This window comes from Peromyscus maniculatus, chromosome 1 (genome assembly GCF_049852395.1).
Source record: "Peromyscus maniculatus bairdii isolate BWxNUB_F1_BW_parent chromosome 1, HU_Pman_BW_mat_3.1, whole genome shotgun sequence".
In the NCBI taxonomy this organism is placed as follows: Eukaryota; Metazoa; Chordata; class Mammalia; order Rodentia; family Cricetidae; genus Peromyscus; species Peromyscus maniculatus.
In genome coordinates this window covers 33,327,292-33,351,816 of record NC_134852.1, presented here as the reverse complement: position 1 = coordinate 33,351,816, position 24,525 = coordinate 33,327,292, and the positions used below count along the sequence as shown (strand labels likewise).

At 42.3% G+C, this 24,525-nt stretch overlaps 1 protein-coding gene and 1 long non-coding RNA gene across 4 annotated transcripts in view; one reads left to right on the top strand and one right to left on the bottom strand.

Annotated features, from left to right (window-relative positions):
- Positions 1-24,525, top strand: part of LOC102906027 (CEA cell adhesion molecule 1) — a 249,585-nt gene that overhangs the window by 85,256 nt on the left and 139,804 nt on the right. Inside the window, exon 9 of one of the 3 annotated variants that reach the window (XR_013052079.1) lies at positions 12,240-12,356. The exons of the other annotated variants lie outside the window; for them this stretch is intronic. The gene's annotated coding sequence lies outside the window, so the exon portion shown is untranslated. The remainder of the gene's footprint in view (positions 1-12,239; positions 12,357-24,525) is intronic. 3 annotated transcript variants of the gene reach the window in all.
- The window catches only part of LOC143273866 (uncharacterized), a 72,999-nt gene that overhangs the window by 33,921 nt on the left and 14,553 nt on the right, over positions 1-24,525 (bottom strand). The gene's annotated exons all lie outside the window — the stretch shown is intronic.

Genomic DNA, 24,525 nt, shown 5'->3' with positions numbered 1-24,525 from the left:
CACACTTGCAGAAGTTTAGGGGCAGTGTACTGGATAGTAGTACATCAATTTGACACAAGCTAGAGTCATGAAAGAGAAGGGAGCCTCAATTGTGAAAATGCCTCTGTAAGATCCAGCTGTAAGGCATTTCTCAATTAGTGATCAATGGGGGAGGGTCCAGCCCATGGTGGGTGGTGCCATCCTTGGGCTGGGGTCCTGGGTTCTATAAGAAAGCAGGCTGAGAAAGCCATGTGCCCCAAGCCAGTAAGCAGCACCTCTCCATGGCCTCTGCATCAGCTCCTGCCTCCAGGATCCTGCCCAGCTTGAGTTCCTGTTCTGACTTCCTTCAGTAAAGGACAGTGATGTAGAAGTACAAGGCAAATAACCCCTTTCCTCTCCAACTGGCTTTTTGGTCATGGTGTTTTGTTGAAGCAATAGAAACCCTAAGACAGGCAGTGATCCTGTTATTTCCCAGAGAAGGAGTTTAAACAAAAAGCACCATCCACAAAACATCCAGGAGTGGTCTGGGCCCTCCTTAGACAATTCTACCAGGCAACTGAGTGCTCAGGAACAATGTCAAAACCTTCCAGAACAAATGAGGAGGTGAAGTCTTGTTCCTGTCTATCTTCAGAGAGGTGAAAACCCCTAAATGAAATACCGCCAAAATCAGTTTCAGAATTATAACCTTGACTATGTTTCAGAATGTGTGAGTTTAACATTAGAATATCAACCACTGCCTTTCAGAAAAATCAACATATTAACCAGAAAACCATCATCATTTGAAAAGTAGGCTTTTGATTCATGCCCACATATGATTTAGGTACCAAAGAAACAGATTATGAAAGAAGGGGACCATTTGGATTGATACAGACATCTACTAAACGTGAATTTAAACACTGTGATAAGCCTGTGGTTTTGGACTAAGTCCTCAGGTCAATATGGAGTCACTCACACTGTTAGCCTAATTTTCTTAGTAGTGCACACATGTCACCTGTGGACTGGTGTTTGCTAGTTAGAGAAGGCAGGCTTTACGCAGTCATAGGTGTTGGTCCTGGGTAGCAGATGGGGTTGAACAAACCCTTGAGTTTGAGATACCTCACTCATGTTTTCCACCTGTAAATTCTTCCAGAGTACATTGCAGCCCCACATTTTCTGAACCTGTCCTGATTTTAAGGACAGTCTCATTCTAGACACAGGAATAGAAGCCAGTGTCTGTCTTTCACACAATTATGATTTTGTCTTTGACAAATGGTCAAGTATCAGGGTCAATGGGGACCCATGAGAATACTGCCTGACAGCAACACACCCACCTCCTACAGACATTCTCTCTGCCCAGCCCGTGGGAACATCACAAAAGCAGAGAGCGGGCGGAGACAAGCAGATGCAGGTAGGCCTGTGGCAGCAGCCTGCGGAGGTAGACAGGCCCAGCGGCAGTGGCTGACAGGGACATTCAGGCCCAGCGGCGGCCCACAGAGGTGGAAAGGCCCATCGGCAGAGATAAGCAGACAGAGGTGGACAGGCCGCGGCGGCGGCGGCGGCGGCGGCCAACAGAGACATTCAGGCCTAGCAGCAGCCCACAGAATTAGACAGGCCACGCGGCGGAGACAGGCGGACGCAGGTGGGTCCGAGGCGGCGACCCGTGGAGGTGGACGGGCCCGGTGGCAGCGGCCAACAGGGACATTCAGGCCCAGCGGCAGCGGGCAGAGACATACAGGCCAGGTGGCGGCCCGCAGAAGCAGACAGACCCAGCGGCAGCTGACAGGGACATACAGGCCCGGCGGCGGAGACAAGTGGACGCAGGTGGGCCTGTGGCGGCGGGCTGCAGGGGTGGACAGGTCCGGGGATGGAGAGGGGCGGACACAGCTTGGAACGGGGACGCCCCTAGCCCCAACACCTGGGGAAGAGGCTATCTCCATGGGTCGGAACCAGGGCGAGTCTGGGCACTCCGTCTGGGGACAACCCAGGGCCCAACTGCTGATCCTGTGAAACCCAACAACTTGGAGGTGTTGGTGAGACTACCCTGCTCAGCTGAAACCCATCTGGGAGAGGATTCAGATGCCTACAGTTTGAAGTCTGAAGAAACAAGATCAGCTGAGGAGTTGACAAATGAACAAAACGTGACCTGGGAACACAGAAGAAGGTGCCACACAGCCACTAAACCAGATCACCAGAATCATAAGTATATAATTCACCGACTGAAATCAGCTGTCCCTGAAGAAACAGCCCAATAGCACCAATTTAACAAAGAACCCCTACTAAACCAAGACTAAAAATTAGAACAAGATAGGCACTCTCAGACACAGACACCACCTACACCGAGCAGAGGAAAAGATGAGTCGACGCCAGTGCAAAAATACAGGCAACAACATAAAGACCTATATGGCAACATCAGAATCTAGTGATTCTACACCTGCAAGACCTAAACATACCATGACAGAAGAAACAGAAGAAATCAACCCTAAAAATGACTTTAAGAAGATTATAGAGGCCCTTAAAGAAGAAATAAAACATTCCCTCAAAGAGGAAATAAAAACTTTCCTTAAAGAGGAAATGAAAAACTCCATTAAAGAGGAAATAAAAAACTCCCTTAAAGAAATGGAAGAAAAAACGAACAGAAAATGGGAAGAAATCAAAGAAAGCCAAGAAAAAGCAATTAAACAGATGAAAGAAACATTCCAAGATCTGAAAAATGAATTTGAGACAATAAAGAAAACACATGCTGAGGGAATGCTGGAAATAGAAATCCTGACTAAACGAACAGGAACTACAGAAACAAGCATAACCAACCGATTGCAAGAGATGGAACAGAGAATCTCTGACACTGAAGACACGATAGAGAAAATAGATTCATCAGTCAAAGAAAACACTAAAGACAAAAAAGTCGTAACACAAAACGTCCAGGAAATTTGGGACACCATGAAAAGACCAAACCTAAGAATAATAGGGATAGAAGAAGGAGAAGAATACCAACTCAAAGGCACAGAAAATATATTCAACAAAATCATAGAAGAAAACTTTCCTAACCTAAAGAATGAAATACCTATGAAGATACAAGAAGCTTACAGAACACCAAATAGGCTGGATCCAAAAAAAAAAAAAGTCCCCTCGCCACATAATAATCAAAACACTAAACACACAGAACAAAGAAAAAATATTAAGAGCCGCAAAGGAAAAAGACCAAGTAACATATAAAGGCAAACCCATCAGAATAACACCAGACTACTCAGTAGAGACTATGAAAGCTAGAAGATCATGGACAAATCTCATGCAGACACTAAGAGACCACGGATGCCAACCCAGACTATTGTACCCAGCAAAACTCTCAATCACCATAGGAGGAGTACACAAAATATTCCAGGATAAAACCAGATTTAATCAATACCTGTCCACAAACCCAGCCCTACAGAAAGCACTAGAAGGGAAAATTCAACCCAAAGAAGCTAAACACATCCATGAAAAATCAAGCAATAGATAATCCCACACCAACATACACCACAGAAGGACAACACAACCACAAAAAATAACAGGAATTAGCAATCACTGGTCATTAATATCCATCAATATCAATAGTCTCAACTCACCTATAAAAAGACATAGGCTAACAGAATGGATAAGAAAACAGAACCCATCCATCTGCTGCATACAAGAAACACACCTTAACTTCAAAGACAGACACTACCTCCGAGTAAAGGGCTGGGAAAAGGCCTTCCAAGCAAATGGACCTAAGAAACAAGCTGGTGTAGCTATCCTAATATCTAGAAAAAAAGGATGTTTCAAAAGAGAAGAAGTCTTGTGGCAATGCCTCAGTGGTCCAGGTAACTACCAGAACTCGGAAATCCGAGACGGAGACTAAGGCAGCAGAGACGAAACACATAGATGTACATACAGGAAATAATAAAGAAAAAGTCAGTAAATGTTGCGGGCCACAGGAATATATCATAAGAACTCAGCTGGTTATGGCAAAGTCACTACCTGGAGGGATCATGGAATTCCTCCAGAGGAAGCCAAATCCCAAGGAGTTTTTGGTGTTACTTGGCTTGTTATATATCAGCTGTCTTCTGTTATGAAAATCATGTGTGCCTTCATAGCTTTCCCAATTGACTTTTCCCTAAGAAGGACTAACAGTGTAACTGAGCACTCTCTGGACATACACATTCCAGGTAATTTGGAGAACAGCCTCAGGGAAAGGCTTTCTCTGGAATCAGATATCTCCCTTGGCCACTTTCAAGGACTACAGGAAACACCACCCAGGTGGGTGCCCATTGTTAGTCCCAGGTGGACTAACAATGATAACAGCCCACATGCAAGTCTCCTGATTTACGGTAAATTCCACAAGGAGACACCGCCTAGGAGAGGTGGACGTTAAGTAATAGCTTTACACAATTTAGCTCAGACCCTCCCTTTATATACCGAGACTTCCAGGGACAGGGGGAGAAGAGAAAAGAGAATGGAAGAACTAGATGGGTAAGAACTTGAGAGGAACGAGCTGAGATGGGGAAGAACTAGATTGAAGAGCTAAAAGAGAGGACTAGAGGAACGAGATGGAAGATGAGGAAGAGCCAGATGGGGAAGAACAAGATGAGGAAGAGCCAGATGAGAGAGAAGGAAACGGGAGAGGAGCTGATAGGGGAAAGAACTAGATAGATGTGAACCTAGAAGGGACAGAACTGATAGGGGAAAGAACTAGATAGATGTGAACCTAGAAGGGACAGAACTAGATGAAGGAATTAAGATAGAACTTAGAGGGGACAGTAGATAAATATAGAGAAATCAGGCAAGAAAGGAGCTAGACATGAGAACAGAACTGAAGCTGTGTATAAAGGATGTTATGCCAGAGGAATTAAAGCGAATGGACCAAAGAACTCTGTGTGCGTAGACTGATTTACCGACCTTAAAGAATAGATTCTCAGCTGGTTGATAGATCCTTCCGCGGACCCTGGAAAGGAGACTATTAGGGGCTGGACCCCAATAGTCCCCAACAAGTAAAGCCAAGAAGAACAAAAGAAAGGTGGATGCTGAAGCCCATCCGTCAGATGAGCCTGTGAACGAGGAACCAGTGACAAAAAAGGAAAAAAAAAGATGGAAAGCAAATCCAAAAATAGTACGGAGGTGCCAAAGGATGACAGCAAGATGGAGGAGACTAAGGGGGACAATAAAAAGCAAAATACTTCCATTAAAAAAGGTGCAAAGAAGAAACCTCAAAAAGGTAAATCAAGTGAGAAGGGCAGCAGACCTGCTCAGGAGATGCAGAAGGAGACAGCTCAGGCAGAGCCTCCTTCCATGGAACTGGCTCAGGAGGAGGTCTCTTCCGGTCCTGCGCTCACTCAGGTGGTGGTTACCCCTACAGGCTCTACTCAGCCCGGGCTTCCTTCTCCCATGGATATTGCTCAGACTGGGCCTGCTCAGATGGAGCTGCCTTCTCCCCTGGAGCCTCCTCAGAGGGAGCCGCCTCCTCCCCTGGAGCCTGCTCGGAGGGAGCCACCTCCTCCCACAGAGCCTCCAAAGATGGAGCAGCCTCTTCCCATGGAGCTTATTCAGATGAAACAGCCTCCTCCCATGGAGCCTGATCAGATGGAGCCTCCTCCTCCCATGGAGCCTGCTCAGAGGGAGCTGCCTTCTCTCCTGGAGCTTCCTCAGAGGGAGCCGCCTCCTCCCACGGAGCCTCCAAGATGGAGCAGCCTCTTCCCATGGAGCTTATTCAGATGAAACAGCCTCCTCCCATGGAGCCTGATCAGATGGAGCCTCCTCCTCCCATGGAGCCTGCTCAGAGGGAGCCACCTCCTCCCATGGAGCCTGATCAGAGGGAGCCGCCTCCTCCCATGGAGCCTGATCAGATGGAGCCTCCTCCTCCCATGGAGTCTCAGCGGGGACATTGTCAGAAGAGGCTGCTTTGTCCTTTGGACCATGCTCAGGTGGAGGTTGCTCAGACAGGGCCTCTTCACATGGGATCTGTTCAGAAAGAGCCTCTTGCTGTCATGGAGCCACCTCTTCAAGTGAAATCAGTCACCAAAAGGTCTTCTCCCCGAAAAGAGAGTACCATGGAGAAGTCGGGCATGCAGAGTGAGGTGGTGCAGCAGGAGCAAGTCCTTATTGAAGTTGGCTTGGTGCCTGTTAGAGATAACCAGCATCTGAAGGGAAGCAGGCGCGCACAGGATCTTCCAAAGGGAAACTCAAGAAGAGACGAGACACCTAAGGACCAAGAAATTGGCTCTGATGGGGAAGGAAATAAAATGGCCCCTCTCAAGAAAATGGGAACAGAGGAAGCTGGCAAGAGTCTAGCTATGCTTGCTTCTCCCAAGGAATCTACCAGTGTCTTATCCTCGGAACAAAACTCAAATGGGTCAGGTGGTGAAATGTTACATGCTAAGTGTCAGACTGGTTCAGCTGGGCTTTGTGAAATGGAAGTGGACACTGAGCAGAACCCAGACAGTGTCCCTGTGAAAGCCTCAGCACCCGAACCGGCATCACCATTGCCTCCTGTCCCATCACCAACCGTAACAACCTCGCCTCCTATCACTTTGGCTGAAAACGAGTCACCGGACATTGATGAAGACGAAGGCATCCACAGCCATGATGGAAGTGACCTGAGTGATAATATGTCCGAGGGAAGTGATGATTCTGGGCTGCATGGGGCTCGGCCAGTGCCACAAGAAGCAAGTTCAAAAAGTGGGAAGGAGGGGTTGGCAGTTAAAATAACCGAGGGAGAGTTTGTTCGTATTTTCTGTGATCGGTCTTTCAGAAAGGAAAAGGATTACAGCAAGCACTTCAATCGCCATCTGGTTAATGTATACTTCCTTGAAAAAGCAGCCGAGGGGCAGGAGTAGTGAGCCGGCCGGTGGAGGGCAGCTCATCACAGTTTGTAAGCAATGCCTCACTTTTAGTTTAAGGCAGTAGACACACACAAGCTCGCTTTAATTAGTGTCCAGTGCTGATTTTTAAGTGACATTATTTCCTTAGGACTGTATGTGTTACCTAGTGACTTGCAAAAACCTTAGCAAATCCTAGGGAGTTAATGTAAGAAAACAGATACTTAATCTGTTAGCTTGTGCAGTGCAGTGAAGAAAGGCGGGATGGTAGGTGACATTCTCCGGGGTGTCTACCTGTGTGGAACCGGTCGGGTGTTCTGCCCTTTTCACTTCACTTGCTATTTTTAGTTCCTTGTTTAGGCTGATAAAAATTGGCGTAGCAAATTACTTGAAGAATTTGCCTGCTTTATATAAATAAAGTTAGCACTTTAAGGTTTCTTTAGAGATGAGAAAAGACATTTAAATTGAAGAAAAATTCTTTCAACAGTGGACATTGTATCTGTCCAGGTAATTGCTTCCTGACTTATGGTCGATATTTTGTGCTTCTATGTTAATCATTATGGAAAGTGATTTTTGGTGGGTTTTTAAATTTTTTTTATTTTGGTGCTTTACTGGCTTAAGATGTTGTACATGGCTTTTTGTTTTTCTTTTTTAATCTATGCAGTTAATTCCCCCCCCTAGAGATAGCATTGTGTTTAATAGTAACACTTTATACATATATGCATGTTATTTTTTTTCTTTTTGGGGGTTACTTTTAGGCTTGTTTGCAAAAGGGCCATTTTTCTTTGCTGCAGTTGTCTTTTTTGCAGAACAATAGTGTGTGCAAGTTTATGAGCAATGGAACATGCAGGTTCAATCCATTGTTTTTATTTTTTTAATCTTAATCTCTTGATCTATGCCAGAAGCAGTTTCATGTAAGTTATTTTGATGGTGAGCATATGTGTAATTCTACAGCTCTCCGGGTCTGGTTTTTGCAGTAAGCCACTAGATCCCATATTGAACACAATTTAATCTCAGTATCAGCCATTAGAGTTTTTTTACTTTGCTGTTTCTAGCTTATTTCTTACAGAGTGAGAAGTCATTCTTTGAAGAGTTTCTTTTTTCAATAGATGGTTGATGTTGGGATGGTTACTCAAATCAAGTGATGAGTGATCAACTCCAAGTCACCCTTGGAAATAGCAAATCTGTAGCCCAACATAATTATACTTTAAACTAGAGAATATCACTTGTGAGAAAACCACACATGGCTGATCTAGAGTGGAGTGCTGAGTTCTGGCAAACAGCTGCATCTTTCTTCCAGTGAGTACCTGAACAGGGCTGATGTGAATTATGTACAGTCCAGATTTTAAGAATCATACTTTCTCAGGGATCTCCACAAACTAGTGGGTGTCCTCGCTGCCCCTGTGAGACAGCCTCTGTACGGGAGAGGCCTCACGTGACTTTGTCCCTGGTGTTCCTCTGGGGACACCTGTGTGAGAAATTGCATGCTCCAGAACCAGCTCTCGTGTCCTTTGGCCAATGCCGGAGTGTGAAATAGTCCAACGTGGGATTTTTCTTACTGGTAGTAAACAAAGGATGATCCCAATCGAGAATCGTGACATTTTTTTTTTTTTTGATTATGGTCATGTTCTGTTTTGAAATAACCTCTGTGTATTTCATTTATTTTCTTTTACCTGGCGATCTCTGAGCAGGCTTCAGATTTTGGCAGTTGATGAAAGATACGACAAGCATTAATGTGTGGGTGAAAAGCTTGGTGAAATTCTGAGTGAAGTTTTAGTTAAAGTTGGTTGAACTTGGGATTGACTGGGAGGCCAAAGATTTAAAAAGCAGAAGATTCTCTCAAGACACAAGTTGTGTGATAATAGTGTGTTTTGTGTGTGTGAATGAGAATTTGTAAATGTTGAATTCTAGGCTCCGACAATCATTGTCAGTGCAGATCAAGCTGCAAGTATTTATGTTTTAAAACTTAAATTATAAAGCTAGTTACGTCTTTCTAACAACTAGTTTTAATGTTTATGAGCATATTTTACCTACATTACCTTTTCAGGATGTTGAGAAAGATGCATCACAAGCACAGGCTGGAGGCTGGCGGCTAGATGGTTTTGAGGAAGAGGTCTTGGTGGACTCTTTCATAGAGCAAAGGGAAGCAATGCCTTCTGGGAAATGAGCTAAGTTTTAATCTAGTCTTTAAGATTAGAAGTCAAAAACAAAAATATTAAGGAAATGAAAACCTAATTGATCTTTGAAGTATTTTTATGTGGAATTGAGTGGGACTTTTGAGGCCTTTCTTCCAGAAAACAAGGACTTGGTTGTCAGGCCTATATTAGGCCTAAACCTTGGTGCCATGTAGTTGTACTTAAATCATTTCAATGGAAAGTGTCTTAGTGATTGGAACTTCTAGTGCAGTTTGGAGTTCTTCCATTTGAAAAATCCCATATTTGCATGGGATTGTTTGAATCTTGTTTTCTAGTCCCTCCCCATCACCACCCTCATAGTCTGAAGGTAGATTTTTCTCTTGATAAAGGAACAAAAAAAGTGAACATCTTGTTTGTAAATAGGTATCTAGTAACTAGTGGTAAACTTGAAATGGTAGAATTCTTTAAAGCCTAATTCTAGGTAGCCTTAGGAAAATGTATCTTAATTATTTTTGAACCTGTATTCACCTTGTTTTTTTCAAATATCTTAAGTTATATTTTCTTTTTCAGAGCTGCTTCTTAGTTGGGGCTACTTTTTTTTTTAATTGAGGCGTAATTTATAAAAGGGTATATTGTTTTGATGAGACTTTTTACAACTGTGGCTAAATGTCTTTCTTTAGTCTTCCAAGAAGGGCCATTTTACTTTTTTAGAGTTACTTTTTAATGTCATGAGGTCAACAACTTGGACTACTATGCATGTAAGTGCTAATGCAAATTAAAGCCCAAGTTGACCTCCAGCAGCAGTTCATTCTATGTTGACAGTGAGAGAACACTTTGCCTGTTAGGATACTGTTACTCGTGGACTGAAATGCTGAAGAAACTCCTCCCCCTATTTTGTTTTTTGCAAAAATCAAGGTATATTCTAGGGTTTCCTGGTTGACCTCAACAGATAAACTGAGATGATAGTCTTAGTTCAGAAATGATCTGAATGTAGATTTACAGTCTACGCGTACAGCTGGCTAAGTGAGATCACTTTCACAGTTCTGCATGTATCCCATCGGCTCCCCATTAGTCACTGAACTCTTAAAACTGGTATTGTAACATTATCACAATGTTTTGTGCCAATTTTATAAACTTTACAGTGCAATATGTGTTCCTTTTCTGAGGCAAACCAAAGGTATATTTCTCGAGGTTCTGCTGCTATCAGCAGCGTTGATGGAGGATTTTTTTATACATTTGTAATAGATAGAAATAAACCAGAAAAAAAAGTGGTGGAGGAAAAAGTGAACACTGCAAGAATACTCAAAAGGGCTGAGAGTTGCAAACACCAAGAATGGCTTTGCATAGTAAATGGAATAGAACAGCTCTGAACTATAGCTTACTTTTCCTGGTTTAGTCTGACAGAATGATTGAATGCTTTTGTACAAAAATCAGAGCCTTAAAAACAAGGATTTGGTGAGATTGTAAAATGGTGTGCCACTTTGGCAAAACAGTTTGGTGGTTGGTCAAAATGCAAAACATTGTTACTCTGTTACTCAACAATTCTACCCTTAGGAATATATCCTCAAACTACTGAAAATGTGCACCTATGAAACATGTACATGAAGGTTTACAGCAGTGTGTTGCTAATAGTAAAAAAGTTAAAACAACTCAAATAGCTATCAAATACTGGAGAGAAATAAAATGTGGCTTATTCATACAATAGAATATTATTAAGACATAAAAATGAATGAGAAACTGACAGATTAAATGACTTTGGTGAACCTTCATAATTTCATTTGTAGATCTTTCCATTTCTAATTTATAAATACATTTGGGGTTATAAATTATAAATGTACTGTCTCCTTTCAACATTGTATACTTCTATTTGATGATTTCTATGTCAAACATTATATGGAAATGTTTCCAAGTATTTTCTGTATTAACTGTGAATGAATAGAACAAAATAAATTGCCTGTGATGGAAAAAAAGCAGAGAGCACACACCTGACACCCAGAGCATGCAGAATCTGAGGCCAGAGCCACCACAGGCTTTGAGAGCAAAATCCTAAGGGCCAGGTTCATGACTCACCTCAGACCACAGGATGGCCAGTGCTCTGGGCTTTCCAGGCATAATGCCCATGACTTGGAGGTAAATTGAGTTTTGTGACATACGGTAGTTACCATGGATGCACAAAGTCAGACAGGCCAATCATAGGGTACACATAGAATAACATATTGGAAGAGTTAGGTTGTGTTAAGCCCCCTTGGCCACTGTGACCAAGCTTCATGGTCATGCTCAGTTAGATGTGGCATGGGGCAAATGATCCACTTTTGGTAGGGGGAGGTGTAAGGACAAGGGCAAACAATTCAGGAGAAAGTAAATAAAAGTGTGTCAACCACCCATCCAATGACCACTATGTACTATTACATTTTCTTTCCTGAGTATATTTTTTTACTTTTTGTGAGTGTGTCTCACATAGCCCAGGCTAGCTTCAAACTCAGTACATAACCAAGGATGACTTTGAGCTTCTCATCTTCCTGCGTGTATCATCATTGAACGAAGTCCTGGGGATCAAATACAGAGCTTTGTGCATACTAAGTAAGCTCTGCCTACAGAATTACACCCTAGTCCTCTAATCTTTACATTTAAATAAATATTTGTTGAATGGTTCTTAATTTCTTATACCTGAGACTGTACATGTGTCCAGGTGCACACACATGCATGCATGCATACCTTTGCTTCTCCTAGGAAGATATACATGCTTTGAACAGCACCAGGAGAAACACTTCTTAACAGGATGGTGTAGCAGGAATCTTAAAATATCCTATTAATGAAAAACCAAGCTGAAACCAGGTATTGGGGTAAATTCTGAAGATCAGAGAAGCAGATTAGCCACAGTATTAAACATAGAGGATAGGTAGTGGTAGCACATGCCTTTAATCCTAGCATTCCAGAGGCAGAAATCCCTCTGGATCTCTGTGAGTTCAAGGCCACATTGGAAACACTCAGGCATGGTGACTCACACCTTTCATCCCAGAAAATGAGCCTTTAATCCCAGGGAGTGAGGTTGAAAGCAGAAAGATATATAAGGTGTGAAGACCAGGAACTAAAAGCATTTGGCTGGTTAAGCTTTCAGGCTTTTGAGTAGCAGTACAGCTGAGATTCATTCTGGATGAGGACTCAGAGGCTTCTAGTCGGAGGAAACAGGATTAGTTGAGGATTTGGCAAGGTGAGGTAGCTGTGGCTTATTTTGCTTCTCTGATTTTCCAGCATTCACATCAATAACTGGCCTCAGGTTTGATTTCATTGATAAGAACTTTTCATATTCCTGCTACAGGATGGTGCTGAGATGGCCAGCTCAGAGATCTGTGAGGGCTGAGAGGGGCCTGGGATTAGCAGAGGAGATGGACCTGCAGTGAGAAAGCTGGAGTGGAGCCCTGACTCCCTAAAAAAGGTAACTATTCTCAACACATTGCTGCAACAGGGATACAAGTGAGGGTCCCTGGATAAAGACAGGCTGGTGGTGGCCCAACCGTCCACGTCAGAACCGTGTAGAATATGAGGTTTGTGTTACAGGTGGGTGAGAATGAGTCTGATAGAGAACCTGCAAACTCAATACCTTCCAATCACAAAATTTAAAAACTCTGAGAAGCTAACAGCACTTGCTGCTCTTCTGGAAGACCTGAGTTCAGTTCCTAGCACACACATCAGGAGGTTCACAGCTGCCTGCAGCTTCATATCCAGGGGCAATGATGCCCTCTGCTGGCTTCAATAGGAACACCACACACATGTGGCATACTCAGAGAGAAAGACAGACAGACAGACAGAGACAATGACACAGACTGAGAGACAGGAAGAAAAAAAGCCAATCTAAAATAAGAGAAAACAACCTCACATTTCCCGTTATAATTCAGGTTCTCACAACACAAGCCACCACCTTCTCACTGAGCAAGTTCAGGCATTCCCTGGGCTGATCTGCAGCCACAGTATGTCTGACATTGGGTCCTGTCCCAGTGCTGCTACCTCTTGGAGGATGACTGATAATCAGGACAGTCTTAGGATTTCTATTGCTGTGAAGAGACACCATGACCATGGAAACTGTTATAAAGAGAAACATTTGATGGGAGGGCTTATGGCTTAGAGATTCAGTCCATTATCATCACAGTGGAACATGGTAGCATGCAGGCAGACATGGTGCTGGAGAAGGATCTGAGATTTCTACAATTTTGTTCCAGAGGCAAAGGAAGTAAACTGAGACACTGGGTATGTCTTTTGCATAGGAGACCTCAAAGTCTGCTTCTACAGTTACATACTTACTCCAACAAGGCCATATCTACTCCAACAAAATCAGACCCTAATAGTGCCACTGCCTGTGATCTTATGGGGGCCAAATACATTCAAACCACCGCATCCCACTTCCTGACCCCCATAAGCTTGTAACAATATCATAATTTAAAATATATTTAGTCCAAATTCAAAAGTCTCCATAGTCTACCACAAATCTACAATATTTAAAAGTGCAAAGGTCGAGACAGGCCCGGCGGTGGCCCGCAGAGACAGACAGGCCCGGTAGCAGTCGGCAGAGACATACAGGCCTGGCGGCAACCCACAAAGACAGACAGACCCGGTGATGGCCGGCAGAGACAGACAGGCCCGGTGGCAGTCCAAAGAGGCAGGTAGGCCTGACGGCGGCCCACAGAAATAGACAGGCCCGGCAGGGGTAGGCAGGCCTGGTAGAGGCAGACAAGGCCAGTGTGGAGGCAGGCAGGCCCAGCAGGCGGTGGCCGAAAAACAGTTGTAATAAAGACCAGAAACTGAGCTATTACCCGCTGAAGAGCTAGTGAAAATAAGCTCTTAATCAAGAGCTTGGAACAGGGATGCCTTTAATCCCAACACCCAGGGAAGAAGCTATCTCCATGGGATGGAACCAGAACGAATCTGAACACTCCGTCTGAGGACAACCCAGGGCCCAGCTGCTGATGCTATGAAACCCAACAAATTGGAGGTGTTGGAGAGACTACCCTGCTCAGCTGAAATCCATCCGGGAGAGGATTCAGATCCCCACAGTTTGAAGTCTGAAGAAAAAAGATCAGCTGAGGAGTTGATGAATGAACAAAACGTGACCTGGGAACACAGAAGAAGGCACTGCCCAGCCACCACACCAGATCACCAGAATCATAAGTATATACTTCACCGACTGAGATCAGCTGCTCCTGAAAAAACAGCCTAATAGCACCAATTTAACCAAGAGCTTCTAGTGAACGAAGACTAAAAATTAGAAGAAGAGAGGCACTCTCAGACACAGATACCTCCTGCACCGAGCAGAGGAAGAGATGAGTAGACGCCAGTGCAAAAATACAGGCAACAACATAAAGACCTATATGGCAAGAGACTGGCCTCCAGCTCCCATCCTGCCTCTGACTTCCCTTCTGGACCAGAGGTGAGTATCCAGGCCCAGCCCGGACCCCATCCCTGGGCACCAGCCACTCCAGGGAAGACCTGCCCAACTTGGCCCCAGGTTCTGGCCACCGGGCAGGTCCCCTTTTAGCCCCACTGGGAAGGATCCCCTTCTCCAAGCCCACCAGCAGCCCCTGCAATCTCCACGCCCTGCCCCCACAGCCATCCACCCGAGACCCCAGCCACTTCCTGGGACATAGAGACTGGCCCTCAGCTCCCATCCTGCCCTGGACTTCCCTTCTGGACAAGAGTGCCCATCCTGCCCCGAAATTCCCTTCTGGACAAGAGCACCCATCCTACTCTGGAATTCCTGTCTGGACAAAAGCTCCCATCCTGCCCCAGACTTCCCGTCCAGATAAGAGCTTCCATCCTGCCTGGGAGTTCCCATTTGGACAAGAGAGCTCCCATCTGGACGAGAGAGAGAGAGAGAGAGAGAGACTTCCTGAATCTGTCAGCTCTGTCTGAACCAAGTGCGCTGATAAGACCAAGAATGAACCACAAGGAGATGGGCAGATGTCAAGGCAGAAGTACATACAACAAAATGAAGAGCAATACAGCATCACCAGAACCTAGCCTGCCTCCAACATCTAGACCTGAACATCAAAAATTGGAAGAAGCAGAAGAAAACAGCCTTATGAATAACATCATGAAGAAGGTAGAGGCTTGTGTAGAGGAAAAGACAAAAAAATGGGAAGAACACTGTAAACAACTAGAGGAAAGGGCAAACAAATTAGAAGAAAACAATAAAGTCCTGGAAGAAAACAATAAATTCCTGCAAGAAAACAATAAAGTACTAGAAGAAAATCATGAAAAAGCAATGAAACAAATAAAGGAAACAGTCCAAGACCTGAAAAGGGATATAGAAAAAATGAAGAAGACACAAACAGAGGGAATGATGGAAATAGAAAATCTGAGTAAAAGATCGGGAACTTCAGATGCAAGTATAACCAACAGAATGCAAGAGATGGAAGAGAGGATCTCTGGCATTGAAGATACAGTAGAAGAAATAGTTTCATCATTCAAACAAAACACTAAAGCCAACAAAGTCATGAACCAAAATGTCCAAGAAATTTGGGACACCATGAAAAGACCAAACCTACAAATTATAGGGATAGAAGAAGGTGAAGAATACCAACTCAAAGGCACAGAAAATATATTCAACAAAATCATAGAAGAAAACATTCCCAACTTAAACAAGGAAATGCCTATGAAGATACAAGAAGCCTATAGAACACCAGACTAGACACCCTCAAAAAGTCCCCTCGACACATAATAATTAAACAACTAAATGTACAGAATAAAGATAGAATATTAAGAGCAGCCAAGGAAAAAGGCCAAGTGACCTATAAAGCCAAACCCATCAGAATAACACCCGATTTCTCAATGGAGACTTTGAAAGCCAGAAGGACCCGGACAGATGTAATGCAGACACTAAGAGACCATGGATGTCAGCCCAGACTAATATACCCAGCAAAACTTTCAATCATCATAGAAGGAAGGAACAGGACATTCGATGACAAAGCCAGACTTAAACAATACCTATCTACAAACCCAGCCCTACAGAAAGCACTAGAAGGAAAATTCCAACCGAGGGAAGTCAGATACACACTCGAAAATACAGGCAATATATAAAGCCACAGCAGTAAACCCCAAAGAAGAGAAGTACACATAAACTACCACCAAAAATAACAGGGATGAACAATCACTGGTCATTAATATCCCTTAATATCAAGGGACTTAATTCACCTATAAAAAGACATAGGCTTACAGAATGGATATGAAAGCAGGACCCATCTTTCTGCTGCATACAAGAAACACATCTCAAATTCAAAGACAGACACTACCTAAGAATAAAAGGCTGGGAAAAGACTTTCCAATCAAATGGTCTTAAGAAACAAGCAGGGGTAGCCATCCTGATATCCAACAAAATAGACTTCAAACTAAAACCAATCAAAAGAGATCAAGAAGGGCATTACATACTCATCACAGGAAAGATCCACCAAGATGAAGTTTCAATTCTGCACATTTATGCCCCAAACACAAGGGCACCCACATATGTAAAAGAAACATTACTAAAGCTTAAACCACATATAAAACCCCACACATTAATAGTGGGAGATCTCAACATCCCACTTTCACCAATGGACAGATCTCCCAAATCGAAATACAATACGGTCAACAAGGCAAAGCGACACCCTACATAATGGGAAAAGATCTTCACCAACCCCACATCTGACAGAGGACTGATGTCCAGAATATATAAGGAACTCAAGAAATTAGACATCAAAACAACGTACAGTCCAATTAAGAAATGGGCTATAGAACTAAACAGAGGATTCTCAACAGAGGAAACTCAAATGGCTGAAAGACATTTAAGGAATTGTTCAACATCCGTGATTATCAGGGAAATGCAAATCAAAACAAGAAATTAAAGAATTCCTAGAATTCAATGAAAATGAAAGTACAACTACCCAAAATTATGGGACACTATGAAAGCAGTGCTAAGAAAAAAATTCATAGCTCTAAATGCACACATAAAGAAGATGGAGCAATCCCATACTAATGAATTAACAGCACAACTGAAAGCTCTAGAACAAAAAGAAACAAACTCACCCAGGAGAAATAGAGGCCAGGAAATAATCAAATTGAGGGATGAAATCAACGAAATAGAAAACAAGAGAACAATACAAAAAAAATCAATGAAAATAAGAGTTGGTTCTTTGAAAAAATCAACAAAATAGACAAACCCCTAGCCAAATTAACCAAAAGACAAAGAGAGAGCACCCAAATTAACAAAATCAGAAATGAAAAGGGAGACATAACAACAGACAACGAGGAAATCCAGAGAATCATCAGATCATACTTCTAAAACCTGTACTCCACAAAAATGGAAAACCAGGAAGAAATGGACAATTTTCTGGATAAATACCACATACCAAAATTAAATCAATACCAGATAAACCATTTAAATAGACCAATAACCCCTAAAGAAATAGAAACAGTCATCAAAAGTCTCCCTACCAAAAAAAAAGCCCAGGACCAGATGGTTTCAGTGCAGAATTCTACCAGACATTCAAAGAAGAACTAATATCAATACTCTTCAAAGTGTTCCACACAATAGAAACAGAAGGAACACTACCAAACTCTTTTTATGAGTCTACAATTACCCTGATACCCAAACCACACAAAGATTCAACAAAGAAAGAGAACTACAGACCAATCTCCCTCATGAACATTGATGCAAAAATACTCAACAAAATATTGGCAAACTGAATCCAAGAATACATCAAAACAATTACCCATCAAGACCAAGTAGGATTAATCCCAGGGATGCAAGGATGGTTCAACATACGAAAATCAGTCAATGTAATACACCATATAAACAAACTGAAAGAAAAAAATCACATAATCATCTCCTTAGATGCTGAAAAAGCCTTTGACAAAATCCAACACCCCTTCATGATAAAGGATTTAGAAAGACCAGGAAGACAAGGAACACTTCTAAACATAATAAAGGCAATTTATAGCAAGCCAACAGCAAACATCAAATTAAATGGAGAGAAACTCAAAGCGATACCACTAAATTCAGGAACAAGACAAGCCTGTCCACTCTCCCCATATTTATTCAATAGAGTACTAAAAGTTCTAGCTAGAGCAATAAGACAACAAAAGGAGATCAAAGGGATACAAATCGGCAAGGAAGTAGTCAAACTTTCACTATTTGCAGATGATATGATAGTATACATAAGTGACCCCCAACACTCTACCAGGGAACTCCTACAGCTGATAAACTCCTTCAGAAAAGTGGCAGGATACAAGATCAACTCAAAAAAATCAGTAGCCCTCCTATACACAAATGATAAAAGGGCTGAGAAAGAAGTCAGAGAAACATCACCCTTTACAATAGCCACAAATAATATAAAATACCTTGGGATAACTCTAACTAAACAAGTGAATGACCTTTTTGATAAGAACTTTAAATCTCTAAAGAAAGAAATAAGAAGATATCAGAAAATGGAAGGATCTCCCATGCTCATGGATAGGTAGGATTAACATAGTAAAAATGGCAATTTTACCAAAAGCAATCTACAGATTCAATGCAATCCCCTTCAAAATCCCAACACAATTCTTCACAGACCTGGAAAGAAAAATACTCAACTTCATATGGAAAAACAAAAGACCCAGGATAGCTAAAAGAATCCTATACGATAAAGCAACCTTTGGAGGCATCACCATTCCTGACCTCAAACTCTACTATAGAGCTGTAGTAATAAAAACAGCTTGGTACTGGTATAAAAACCAATATACGGACCAATGGAATCAAATTGAAGACCCTGACATTAATCCATGCACATATGAACACCTGGTTTTTGACAAAGAAGCCAAAACTATAAAATGGAAAAGAGAAAGTATCTTCAACAAATGGTGCTGGCATAACTGGATGTCAATATGTAAAAGATTACCAAGAGTTCCATTTCTGTCACCATGCACAAAACTCAAGTCCAAGTGGATCAAAGACTTGAACATAAATCCAGTTACACTAAACTTAATAGAAAAGAAAGTAGGAAGAACTCTTGGATGCATTGGCACCAGAGACCATTTCCTAAATATAACACCAACAGCGCAGCTCCTGAGCACAACAATTAATAAATGGGACCTCTCGAAATTGAGAAGCTTTTGTAGGGCAAAAGACACAGTCAATAAGACAAAAAGAGAGCCAACAGAATGGGAAAATATCTTCACCAACCCCACATCTGACAGAGGATTGATCTCCATGGTATATAAAGAACTCAAGAAACTAGACATCAAAATACTAAACAGTCCAATTAAAAAATGGCCTAAAAAAGAGCTAAACAGAGAATTCACAAAACAAGAATCACAAATGGCTGAAAGACATTTAAAGAAATGCTCAACATCATTAATCATCAGAGAAATATAAATCAAAATGACTCTGAGATCCCACCTTATACCTGTCAGAATGGCTACGATCAAAAACACCAATGACAGTCAATGTTGGAGAGGATGTGGAATAAAGGGAACACTCCTCCACTGTTGGTGGGAATGTAAGCTTGTACAACCACTGTGGAAATCAGTATGGTGGTTTCTCAGAAAATTAGGAATTGAACTACCTCAAGACATAGCCATCCCACTCTTTGGCATCTACCTAAGGAATGCTGATTCATACCATAAAGATACATGCTCAGCTATGTTCATAGCAGCACTATATTTGTAATATCCAGAACCTGGAAACAACCTAGATGCCCGTCAACTGAAAAATGGATGAAGAAAAATGTGGTACATATACACAATGGAGTACTACTCAGCAGAGAAAAACAATGAAAGCATGAAATTTGCAGGCAAATGGATGGAACTAGAAAAAAACATCCCGAGTGAGGTAACCCAAAACCAGAAAGACAGTCATGGTATGTACTCACTCATAAGTGAATTCTAGATATAAAATAAAGAACAATCAGACTACCACCCCCAGAACCATGGAGGCTATATATACAGCATGGAGGTCCCTAGGACGACTGTGGCTTATAATAAATTTCAGTTTTACTCAATTACTGAGCAAGCGTCAATGAAACATCTCACTATTAAGATAAGAATACATACTCTATCAAGATGATAATAGAAAAATAAATTAATTAATTAATTTTAAACAATAAAAAATAAATAAAAATAGAAAAATTTGAAATATTAAACAAACAAACATTTTACTAAATTAAAAAAAAGGGAGAACTAGGGACTCATCATTCCTCTCCACATTGTATTCTTTCCCTTGTTTTATATATTTTAATGTTTTTTATCAGTGGATTCTGCTGGAGTTTATAGGTGGATTCTGCTGGAGGATCCAATGCAGATAAGCACTGGAGGGCTCCTGTTGCAAATCACCCTCTGGAGTGATGGAAAGATCTTTCTACTAGCACATGGAGGAGACCCAATCTAGTGTTGGTGTGTTCCCGGAGTTTGGTTTATGAGGTTCCTCTTTGGATTCCTGAGAACTGAATGCGCTGCCTTGTGTCTGCTGCTGAAGCCCAACATGACAGAGACCTAATGGGTCATCATGAAAAAATCTACCCTTCTGATGCCAATGGAGATTGAGAGCCCAATATGGCCAGCTTTGGCAAGTATTAATGTAAGCCTAGGAACTGTAGCCATGAGATTGGATTCTCCAGGAGAGCTGCCAGCCAAAGTCAAGCTGGGATCAAGGAAAATGGGCCTTGGCAGTTTGTGTTCCTGGAGTTATATCCATGCCAGTGGATGTCCACACAATCCAGAAGAGAATTTGACATTGCTGCTGCCGCTGTTGCTGATATAACAATGGTGCACAGCACCGCTACTGTTTCTGGGATTACCATTTCATAATTGCTTACTACAGCTAGCAGAGTGGAGACCCTGGCAACAAAAGTAGCTACCACAGTTAGTTCATCTTTCATTCTATTAGGCATGATAAATTTAATTCAGTAGTTATATACATCTCAATTGGCTTTGAAAATTATAAATGTATAAACTCAAGTTCCAGTTGCTTTTGGGATACTATCTTACAAGGACTCCAACATACAGTATGGCTCGAAAAGGAAGGGAATGGCTCAGTTGCCTTTAGCCTACTGGCTATGGGTGAGATAGGACCTCTGTTGGTCTTTTCTGTATTGAACACACAGATGGCAAGCCCAGTGCCACTTTGAGATCTTTGGCAGCAATTAACCATGCAGCTCACACACGAATGAGCTGATATGATAATGAGTCTTCAGAGAGGGGTAATGCCTGGGGGGTACTCATCAACCTAAGACAGAGCACCTGTGTGGCCTGGGCAGGCCTCTCCATGACGGGTAAGGTGACCTGCTGACGTCCCACGCAACCCAAGTCAGAAGCTCATTTTTTAATAAAAGGGGGACCTTCAGGGCCCTGGCCCCCGTTTTGGGTAACTGTTGCCTTGCTTAAGCACCTTGACCTTGATATCCTCCCAATGCTAATTCCCTGCCAGGTTCCACCCTCCTAAATGCTTAAAGGAATTTCCTTGTCTGTGTATCCTGAATAATAGGCATAACAGTTTAGATGCAAGATTGTAAAACATCAGTAGCGAACTTCTGTCCTCTGGGGTCCTCCCATTGTGCTGTAAGCCTGAATTTAAGACCTCCTACCCCCTTCAAGAAATGACATTCAACATTTAAACTTAAATATATCTATATAAGAATATATATATTTGAGTGAATACTGCGAATGTAATCTATGAATACCACAAATGTGATTAATATCATGAGTGTAATTTGAAAAATAAATAAATAATTTTTTTTAAAAAAGTGCAAAGTTCAAAGTTTCTTCTGAGTTTCATGCAATCTCTTAACTATAATCTCCTATAAATTAAAATAAAAAATCACATGCTTTCAACATATAATGAAACAAGATATACAATACTCTTCCAAAGCACAGGGAAGGGAGCATAATGAGGAAATACTGGACCAAAGCAAGTCTGAAAATTATCTGGGCAAACTCCAAACTCTCCATCTCCAGGTCTTACTTCAAACTGCTCTTCAGATCTACAAATTCTTTCAGCTATGTTGACCACAACACATTACTCTCTTGGGCTGATTCCACTTCCTGTTACAGCTCTTCTCAGAAGGTATCCCAAGGCTCTGGCATCCCCAACATCTTGGGGTCTCCAAGGCAATCCAAGTTCTCCTTCACAGCTTCACACAATGACCTCTATGGTCCTCCATTTAGGGACACCCCTGACACATGCCTAGCCTCAGTGGTTTTCCTTAGTCAAGGAGGCAAATTCCATAGCCCATTTCTTCCATCCTTAATCCAGAATCATGTGGCCAAAGCTGCAATGTTCTGCTGCTCATTGGTGCTGGAAAGTGAGCAGCTTGTTTAATTACATCACCAATTTTCTGTTTTTGTTGGTTTCTTTCACTGCCTAAGCATGGCTGTCCTGAAATTGGCTCTGTAGACCAGGCTGGCTTCACACTAAGAGATCCCCCGGCCTATGCCTTCCCAGTGTTGGGGGTAAAGGCATGTATCACCACACCCTGATTTAAACTTTTCTTTAATTTCTTTTCACAAGTTGGAAACTTAGCTTGGTAGGATCTTGCCCAGAGGCCACTACTCCCTGTATTCCATTTATTCATCTGTATATCTCCTTGAATACAAGAATTATTTCCATTCCACTTCCTGGTGCTCTATCTCCTCAAATTGTACATTTTTTATTTTTCCCTTGCTCAGTTTCCTCTTTTTCATTATAAATCTCTATAAAAGTGGCCAGTCATAACCACACAACAGGAAGCAGAAAGAAACAGCAGGGAAGAAGAATATAACACAGAAGGGAAAGAAGCAGAGAAAGAGAAAATAGAAATGAAGAATTAAGCTTTGCCTCTTCCAATAATATTTCTTGTCTGTTAATGCACTATCGCCAAGGAAACACCTCCTCACTCTTTTCTCTGACTTGCTAAATGCTGGTTCTCTCAGCAAAACTGTCCCTGTGGATACTTCGGCATGGTCACTCTTGTGGAACTGTCTGCACCTTAGAGTTGTTTGGCATTATGTCTCTGTGAGAACTGCCACATGGAGGGAGTGACACTGTTAATGCCAGAGCTCTGGGGAGGAGAAAACTGTCCAGCATCCAGCTGCAGTGACTGATGCCCAGCTCCACACACATGACTCCTGGCATTGTTACAGCTTTTCTGTAACCTATGCCACTGCCATGGGCAAGACGGAGACAGACTGACTCATTTCCTCCCCAGTTTGTCCACATCTGTCTGGGGTAGGTGAGACCCGTCTATGGCCATCCTTGTCTACCTCAGCCTTCTGCAGGGACAGCACCAACTCAGGGCCAAATTCTCAGCTGGAGAGCTGAGAGAGCATGTGGAACACCAGGACTGCCAGCTCTCTCCAGTTCACAGCAGAAGACACCCACACAGGCCATCCTTCCTGAGGGACGTCTCCTGAGTCAGGGCTCCAGGCCCAGTATGTCCAAGTGTACTCACCCTGCCCAGTCCTACTGCCCAACAGCAGTCATAAATCTGCCAGAGTATCTCTTCACATAGCCCAAGGCCTGTAGCTGCAGGGAGAAACATGTAGCAGGGATGCAGAAAGACCAATATGTGAAACTGTCAAAGCACATGCTGCCTTCAGCCTGTAACCCACATCCCCTTCACAGGGAACAGGTGCTCAAGGACCTGGATTCCTTAATGGAAGGCAGTCTGGACACCCCAGGACCCCTGCACAAAAGACCAAAGATAGCATAGCCTCTAATATGCTCCTGGCCTTGGAGAGATGCCCTCCATTAAGAACTGCAGAAGTACAGTTTTAAAAAGTCAAAATAGAGTATAAAAATAATCTCAAAAGACAAAAACATAATTAGAGTTTAAAGATATCAAGGCAACAACCCCACATATATAGCTTACTAAATAAGCAAAATATCTAAAAATAATAAAAAAACTAATAAATAAAAATAAGAGTAACTTGAGCAACATTGTGGGAGACTCTAAATCAAAACAATAAAGCACATTTGGAGAGGTGGCATGGAGAGTCAAAGCCCTGCCCCCCAAGCCTGGCATCCTGGGCTGAAAGAGGAGAGCTGGCTTCCCAAATTATCCTCTGACCTCCACATGTGCACCATGGCTTGCAGAAACACATGTGTGCACTTATTCACACAAGAAAACACAATACATACATACATATATACATACATATATATTAATATTAAGTTAAATTTCAAAACCATACAACACTGAAGAAAGGACCTAAATAAAAACACCAGATAAAAAAGAAGTTCCAAGTGCACAGGTTGGCAGAATTAATGCTGTGAAAATATCTATATTACCAAAGGTGATCTAGTGCCAAATGGGGATCAAAATACCAAAAATGTTTCTGTGAAGAGAAATAGAAAACACTACATTCTCACAGAAGCAAACAAGACCCCAATGGCCAAGGCAACCCTGAGCAGAAAAAGGAATTCTGGAGGAATCACCATGCTCCATGTCAAATATCCCTAACAGCAAACCTAACAACATGGTATAGTTACTTGTAAGACACAGACATTCAAATCAGTGCAACAGAACAAAGGACCTAGAGATAAACTGAGCAGCTACAGCTAATCTATGACCAAAAACACATTGCCAAAAAATACATCCGAGTAAAGACAGCCTCTTTGACAAATGTTC